General features: G+C 41.2%; 1 protein-coding gene across 1 annotated transcript in view; it reads right to left on the bottom strand.

Moving 5' to 3' along the window:
* Positions 1-9097, bottom strand: part of CHRM3 (cholinergic receptor muscarinic 3) — a 252798-nt gene extending 243701 nt beyond the window's left edge. The window contains exon 1 of the mRNA XM_063441774.1: positions 8920-9097. The gene's annotated coding sequence lies outside the window, so the exon portion shown is untranslated. The remainder of the gene's footprint in view (positions 1-8919) is intronic.
* Positions 9098-9327: the final 230 nt, after the last annotated feature.

Consider the following 9327-nt stretch of genomic DNA (forward strand, 5'->3'; position numbering starts at 1 on the left):
GGAGGGGCTTATGCCATACAGTGTGATGTGTCTAAAGCAGGGGAAGTCAACCTGGTCCCTACCACCCACTAATGAGAGATTTCGGTTTTCACGCAGGCGGTGGGTGGTTCTGCAGAAATACCCAGTGGGACTCGGTGGCTGTGGACCAAGGCCGGCACGGGACATCCTTTCATCTCCCCTCCTGTCCCATATAGAGCCAGCCTTGCTGTAAGCCCTCCTGGGCTGGTAAGGAGATCACAGATCTCCCTCTTTTACCATCCCACTGGCACTTAGTTCCAGCAGAAGGAGGGAAGGGCATGGGAGGCTCTGTGTTCTTCCCGTAAGCAGGCTGGTTGGAGCATTGCCACACGTTACCATATAGCGCCGTATTTCGCACATAAAGTGCAATATCTGTTCCTTCCAAAGCGACAGTTTAACACTATAGCAAATGATATCAGAGTCGGCAGTCATGGGAGGTACAGCACACAATTATTTCCAGCTTCCGGCAGCTCCTCTCTCCAACTCTCACAAGCCACCAGTTGTCAGAGCATTGATGCAGGTTACCATGGCAATGCTCCGCATGTCACACAGGCCAGGCTGCACTCTATATGCAGCTTGCAGCTTCCAGCCTGCACAATGCCACTGGACTACTAGGGAGTGAAATGTCCCACTGGCCACAGATAAGAGGCAGAAGCAAAAGTATGGCCCCTAGGCAATACTACCCCACATATTTACAGACACACACTGTATCCACTGCAAACACTGCACCAACTACAGATGTGTGGGTGTGTGTAGGGAGAAGGGGGGGGGGTGGGTTAGCCGAGTGTGATTTTGTGGGTTGCTTCCTTATTTATTATACTTTATACAAACTTTTGAACTTCATGTGTTTGCTGCAAATCCTTAGTATCTGCAATGAGTCCTCATCAGACTAGGGACTGACTAAAACCTTTCATCCAGCTCTGATGTTGAGGGAGGGGAGGGGGAAGGGGAAGGGGAGGAATTTTAGCTTCACAGGCAGCTGTGCCACCATTTCTTCTGGTTCTCTGTCATAAAAACTTCATGTACCATGACCAATGTGAACCATTGAAGTGGTTATAGTGCTTGGAGTAACTCTTTAACCCCTTAAGGACACAAGACATGTGTGACATGTCATGATTCCCTTTTATTCCCGAAGTTTAATCCTTAAGGGGTTAAAGAACATTAAAAGCACCTACCTAATATTGTGTAGGCCCACCTTGTGCTTTTAAAACAGCATTGATGTGTAGAGGCATTGACTCTACAAGACCTCTGAATGTGTCATGTGGTATCTGGCACCAAGACATTAGCAGCAGGTACTTTAATTCCTGCAAGTTTCAATGTAAGGCCTCCATGGATGGGATTTGTTGATCGGATTATGATCTGGGGACTTTGGAGGCCATTAGGGAAATAGGTGTACGTGGTCTGCAACAATCTCTAGGAAGGTGGTACATGTCAAAGTAGCATTCACATGCATGCCAGGACCCAAGGTTTCCCAGCAGAGTGTTGCCCAGCCTGCTTTCTTCCTATGGAGCATCCTGCTGCGGTTATCTCTTCCCGAGGAAAGAAATACACATGCACCTGGCCATCCACATGATCTAAAAAAAAACAACAAAAAAAACATAATTTATCAGACCAGGAAACCTTCCACTACACCATGCTGCAGTTAGATGCCGATGTCCTCATTGAAGGAGCATTCAGCAGTGGACAGATGTCATCATGGACATCTCCGCTCCGCTGCCCCACAGGCAAACTTTGATGCACTGTAATTTCTGACACTTTACTATCAAGCCCAGCATTAAGTTCTTTATCAATTTGAGCTTACTTTAGCTCTTCTGTGTGATCAGCCCAGAAAGGCTAGCCTTGGCACCCCACATGCATCAATGAGTCTTGGGTGTCCATGACCCTGATGCCAGTTCACCAGTTGTTCTTTCTTGCTGAACTTTTGGTAAGTACTAATTACTGAATACCAAGAACACCCTACAAGACTTGCTGTTTTAAAGATGTTCTGACCCAGTCATTTAGCCATCGCTAGTTGGTTCTTGTCAAAGTCACTCAGATCTTTTCACTTGCCCATTATTCCTGCTTATAGGACATACAACTTAATAACTGCTTGTTCACTTGCTGCCTAATATAAACCACTTCTTAACAGGTGCCATTGTAAGGATGTAATCACTAATTCAATTCCCTGTCAGTGGTTTTAATGCAGTAAAAACCTCATTGTTTTGCATGTGATAATGGGAACATCAGGGTGTAGGTTCATTCCAGAAAAAAACAAAAACAAAACATATTCTGAGTTTAGAAGTTACACATGCTCAGTGTGCTCCTAGAACTGTGTATGACATCATCCAATCAGTTTCTCTTTGGATGTTGTAACTTAGAGACCAATTGAAAGTGCCTCTTTCCTTTAGTATCCCATTGTCAGGATTACATCCTGATCTGACTGGCTGAAATCACTTTTACCCCAAAACGTGCGTGCATGATGTCACTTGCACGCCAACATTGTCAATCACGTGAGTGGACATGGGGGTATATTTTGCCATGGATCCGCAGGGTGAAGAAGAATATGTTACATTACCCTCCACCTGAAGACCGCCTACCGGACAGTCAGGACCAGGCTTAAGAGGAAATTTAGCATGAAAATAGCAGATCTTGCGGCCAGCATGTATATCAGAACAGTCGGCCGGACCATAACCTTTCCAATCTACAAAGTACTGCAAAGTGCCAGGAGAAAATCTGGGATCAATTATGGAAGAGACCTCATACTCCTCCTGTCCAGAAACAACCAAGGGAGGAGGAGGGACACTTGGGACAGTATATTTATTGCAAACAAGAGGTTTGAGTAAGGAGACATGAAAGGTGTTAGGAATTTTCAAGAAGGCCGTAAGGGCCAGAGAGTACGAAATGGGATTTAGCCTCAAAAGGACACGAAAAGGCCTAAGGAACCTAGGAGCAAATTTCATGTTAGGGACTTTAACCCGGATGTCTCATCCACTTGGTAAACAGGGTTGGAACCCCGCCGTTTATCCGCATAATGCTTGAAATGGTCACAAGCAGTCCACAGGGCGGAGTGAACTTTGACCCAGGTATCATGAATAGAGGCAAGATGGTCATCTAAAGCAGGAATAGCCGTGTCAGAAAAAAACAGCTGGTAGGACAGTAGAGTCCTGGCCAGTATTTAAAAAAATGGGCTATGTCCACAGGAGTCATGGTCAGCATTGTTCCTAGCAAACTCGGCCCATGGTAATAATTCGGACCAATTGTCTTGAGTGCTATTAACAAAACAACGCAAATACAATTCCAAAGACTGGTTAGCCCTCTCAGCCGTACCATTAGTCTGGGGGTGGTAAGAGGATGAAAAGGACAACTCAATGCCCAATTGCTTATTATAAGCTCTCCAGAATCGGGATCCAAACTGAGAACGTCTATCAGACAAAATATTGTGAGGAGTGCCATGCAGACAGACAATCTCACGTATAAAGATTAGTACCAGGCCTTGTGATGACGGCAATTTCTTGAGTGGGATAAAATGAGCCATTTTAGAAAAACGGTCGACAACCATGAGAATAGTGGTATAACTGTTAGAACTAGGAAGTTCAATAATGAAGTCCATTAACAAGTGGGACCATGGGACCTCAGGAATAGGAAGAGGTTGTAACAAGCCAAAAGGGAGTTTATGAGAAACTGCACAAACAGAACAAGCTTGCACATACTCCTTAACATCCTTCCTGAGGGAATCCCACCAAAATGATGTCATGATCGCAGTAGTGGATTTATTAATACCCGGGTGACCAGCAGTCATGCTGTCATGGCACACCTTCGTGATATTAACCCTTTCACCCAATGGAACGAACAATTTGTCTTGAGGTTTACCGCAGGGTGTCTGAGACTGAGCCTCCATTATGGAGCCAAGCAGCGGAGAGGACAATGAAAGGATAGTGGAAGCATTGATACATTCAGGGGGAATGATAGGGGACGTTTCTTGTATAGACTCAGTATCAAACTGTCTAGATAAGACGTCGGCCTTGACATTTTTAGAACCAGGTCTATAAGTTATAAGAAAATTAAAGCGAGAAAGGAATAGTGACCACCTAGCCAGTCTAGATGATAATCGTTTAGCATCACCGATGTAAGCTAGGTTTTTGTGGTCAGTAATGATCAAAAAGGGGTCCTTGGAACCATCCAAAAGATGTCCCCACTCCTTGAGAGCTAGAATAATGACCAACAATTCTCTATTGCCAATATCGAAATTTTGCTCAGCAGGGGAAAACTTTCTAGAGAAGTAACCACAAGGATGCAAAGGAGTATCCTGGCTCCTGGGAGTGAACAGCCCCCACCCCCGTCTGAGGCATCAACCTCCAGTATGAAAGGTTTACTGGTGTATTGATGTATTAATATGTCTGCAGAGGCAAATCTTTGTTTGAGAGTTTCAAAGGCTTCAATAGCCTCCATAGACCATATTGCACTATTAGCCCCCTTGCGTGTCATATTGGTGATGGGGGCTATTACTGAAGAAAAACCCTTTCTAAACCTTCTGTAATAATTGGCAAACCCAATGAACCTTTGAATGGCTTTCAAACCAGTTGGTAAAGGCCACTGTAGAACAGACTCTAGTTTTTTTTAGGATCCATCTGAAACCCCGAGAAGAGATATTATATCCTAAAAACTGTACTTCAGACTGATCAAAGATGAATTTTTCCAATTTACAATAAAGGTGATTTTTCAATAGGGTTTGCAAGACTTGTCTAACATGATTTCCAGAGTTTGAAGGTCAGCGGAATAAATAAGGATATTATCCAGATAGACTAAGACAAATGAGTAAATGTAGTCCTTGAGTACTTCATTAATAAAATCTTGGAAAACCGCTGGAGCGTTGCACAACCCGAATGGCATCACCATATACTCATAGTGTCTACTTCTGGTATTAAATACAGTCTTCCATTCATGGTTTTCCCTGATTCTTACTAAATTGTAAGCACTTCTAAGGTCAAGCTTAGTGAATACTTTAGCACCTTGGAGTCTGTCAAATAACTCAGCAATAAGGGGAATGGGGTAGGCATTTTGTTCACTAAAGGTATAGTCATACGTCTGGTCTGGTCTTGTTTCTAGTAGCTTCTCTGGTTCTTAGTCTATTGTCAATTTGCATAACAAATGTGATAAACTCATTTAAGTTTCTTTGGTAGATCTTTGACAGCAATCTCATCTAGCATAGTTTCAGATAGTCCATTTTTAAATGCAGAGATTAGCCCACTGTTAGTCCAGTCTACCTCAGAACCCAGGGTACGAAATTCTATGGCATACTCCGAGATAGACCGGTTCCCTTGTTTGATGTGCATCAGGGCAGTAGAGGTGTCTTCCTCCCTGCCTAATGGTTCAAACGTAAGTTTAAATTCCATAAGGAATTCCTGGTAATTGCGTGCCACACTCTTCTTACTCTCCCATAATGGATTGGCCCAAGCTAAAGCTTTACCTTTTAGTTGGTTCATCAGGTAACCAATTTTAGCTCTATCTGTGGGAAAAGATCCCGGTGAGGCCTCAATATGATACTCTATTTGGTTAAGGAATACCCGACATTCTTGGATATTACCATTAAAATGCAGGGGACGAGATAGAGAGATAGTGGGTGCCTTTTGTACTATAGGTGGAGGTACATAAGGCGGGGGTGAAACAGTAGAAGAGGCCACAGGTTGCAGATGCGCTGTTCGGGTAAGAAGCGTACTGAAAGCCTGGGCAAATTGAGCCATGCGGTGATCATTTTCCTCTAGTTTCCTTTCGCAAGCAGCTATGTGCTTACACAATTCTACAGGATCTATAGCCCTGTCGTAATGTCAGGATTACAGTAGAATTGTGTAACACAGGTGACTAATAAATAACGTATACCGGGCCTTAGAATGGCCGGACTAACATACCAAAGAATAGTCAGAGATATAGCCGAGGTTAGGGGATACACAGAAAGGGACACAATGATTAAGGAAAGCCAGAGGTCATGGATACCAGAAAACAGGGAAGTCAAAATCAAAGCCAAAGTCAAATAACCAGAATTAATGCGCTCTCAGACAACCACGACAGGGCAATGAGGACAGGTACTTTTAGGTTTAAATACCTGCTTTACTTTTCTGATTCGCTGAAATCGCTCATTGACCCCTAAACGTGCGCGCGCCGCGCATGAGTGATGTCACGTGCACGCCGACGTCGTCAATCACGTGAGGGGACATGAGGGTATACTTTTACATGGATCCGCAGCGGCCGGCATTCATTAACATGCCGCAAGTGTCAGACATGCAGATGCACGGCCGCTAACACAAGGTGAGGAAGAATATGTTACACCTATTCCTGTACTGTATCAGATTAAAAGCAGTTGCTAAATACACTCTCTCAAATACACTCACAGCATCCAACTCTTCCTCTCTTTATTTTTGGCTACATAGAAGGAGACATAATGCAACCTGCCCTGTAAAATAAGGGAGCATAATTGAGTGAAAGATGACAAAGTATAATACTAATAAAATTCTAGTAAAAGGAAAAAATTGGGAAAAGGGGATATAAATATAATAATAGGATAAGCTGGGAAAAGTTGGCTTAACTCCTAGAATCATAAAATGACTAATTTTCCAGCTATAGATATTCGTGGAGTACATAACCTAACATATGGAGGGGTTATATATAAAAAAAAGTCAAAATATGAAAATGACAAGAAATATGGCAAGTGGAGTGTATATGTACAATTGGCTGTCATAGTATTTGTCTGTCTCGGTTCCCTAGTTTTAATTGTGTTGTCAGTTTGTTTTAGAGTTCCCATATCCACCATGGTTTCCTAGACACACATCACTTAACAGGTTGATGGGCAGCACATGAAACAGTGATGTGCAGCAAGATTTGTTAGGGATTAATAAATTGATCTCTCTTCAGAATTTAAAAATCAGCCTCGCACGCTTGCATTATTGGTAGCTGAAGACAAGCAAGGCAGAGCCTGGTAGATCAGAAAGTCACCCGGACAGCAGTGCAGACCAGAAGTCTATCTGAGACACAGAGCAACTAACAAAAACAATTACAATTATACTGGAAATATATTCAAACTGGTTTTCATTTACCACATTTGATCTATATTGGTTTGCATTGGATTATAGTGTTAAAGAAGTCATGAGATTTCAACAAGTGAGGGGTGGAGTGCCAGGGGATAAATTCATAGAGCCCAACAGTTCAGGAGGAGTGGTTTACTTGAGACAGGTTGTAGAGTCAAATTTAAGGGGTTGAATCAAGTGCCCACCATCTTAAAACCACCAGCCACTACTACATCATAATGAAGAACACACTGAAAAATTGTGTATTTACATGAAATATATATCTCATTTATTGTATTCCTTGCAGAACACTGTGGATATATCAAACTATAACATTTCACTTATTGATGTCAAAATTAAAACTGCAGGAATTGGACTGAGAAATGGCTGTCACTAAACTCAACCGTATACAATTTTAAGGCAGGTAATTTAGCAACTCTGACACTAACATTGCTAGAAAAAAAAAAAAAACTTTCAACTTTATATTGAGATAATCACAGTGTTAGCAGTTTGCCAGCTGTTTTTCATTTTCACAGATCGAGAGCTCAATAGGTGTGTTGCTAAGCATACAGATACAAAGCACAATCTCCAGGACTATAATAACACAGTAATTTCGATGTACTTTAGTAGCACTAATTACTGGCGAACAACATATCTTTATTGTGTACCTGCTTGGCCCATGTACAATGCATTTCAATCTAGAAAGACACCTACACTGTCACCTAGAAGATACCAGTAATGCACTACACAGTTTATTTTATTCAAAGTGAATTTTAATAGAGGAAAGCAAAAAAATGCTATATTCGTTGTCGACCTCTAAACACAAGTAAGATTTTAGTTTCATTCTCAAAGGGGAAAAATGTAAGCTCAAGAAGAATCAAAACGCTAGTACTGTAATGTTAATTTGGGTTTTATTTTTTTAGAAACTTCTAAAGAGCCAACAGTCATGGTGTCTTACCCAAATTATGAAGCGTGTTGCCAAATAAGCATTCAACCCCAGTGTTGAAATCTCTTCTCTACCACATACAGCTGCGTTAACCATTTGGCAGTCCTGGATTTACACAAGCCAGTTCCTTTGCCGGATTAAGCTGAAAGTAACCAGTAATGGCAGGGGATGCATGTTGTACATAATACATAATTTCACAGAAAAATTTGCCTACTGCAAGGCTAGTTATATATACATGCATTCATGTTACATTATATCTAGGTGAGTTGCACTTATACCCTTTAGTGTTACAAAAAAGGCTGATAATTTGAGAACAGAAAAAAGGGTACTAGTTCTGATACATTAATATTAAAGCATGCATAGCACATGGTCTATTATTTTACTTGCACATGTCTTTTAAATGATTTGCCACCGTATACCATTCACCTGTACCGCTAGAACGGTATACCCTAAAACAGCAATTTAATCTTGATTAAAACCTAATGGGAAAAAAAGCTTTGCATAAACGCAGCCCTTTGAAGACTATGTCCCTGCATTTTAATGACATCTGAACACTAACGTTGTTGAAGCCTGCATACCTTACTGTCCCAGTATCCTTCGTTATAGCAGTTAAGAAATAATAGTTCATTAAACAGACTTGATAAAATGAATAGCAAAATGTCAGACTATAAAAAGGTACATCAAAATTCAATTAAGATTGTATGGTCATATTTAACGGTATTTTAATGTGATTATACAGCATTTATGACCTTTTAGACTATAACTCGAATGGAGACTGTTACATATCAGCAATGAATGAAGAAAAAAAAAAAAAAAGACCACCTCAATCAATATAATATATAGCAGCTATACTTCATCTTATTAGATATAATGTATCTTCATTTTCTCGGCAAGAATTGTAGTGATTAAAGTAATTACCTGATTATTACGACGTCATTCCTGCGTTAATTGAGGTTTCCAGTGCTAATTTGCATAGAGTAACACTTGTTGTCCGTGAAAAGAAAACTGACCATTAAGCAGGCAAGTTGGTCCTTTAGTACCAATAGTCAAATTTCTCCTGGATTACAGGATTTTAGAGGCAAAAATCCCAACGCATTTTCCCTCAATCTGTTCACTGATGATTGACACCAAATAAAGAAATAATAAAAAAAAACAACAAAAAAAAAAACAATACTAATATCACACACACACAAAATAACTCATCTAGTTCGGTCTCCTAGGTAGTCACATCAACTGGGGCTAAAGGAGGTTGGATTCAGTTCGAACATCCAGGTAAATTGTTACTGGCATCACAGGAGTGGAGAGTATTCCTCAACATCACATCTT

This window comes from Pelobates fuscus, chromosome 2 (genome assembly GCF_036172605.1).
Source record: "Pelobates fuscus isolate aPelFus1 chromosome 2, aPelFus1.pri, whole genome shotgun sequence".
In the NCBI taxonomy this organism is placed as follows: Eukaryota; Metazoa; Chordata; class Amphibia; order Anura; family Pelobatidae; genus Pelobates; species Pelobates fuscus.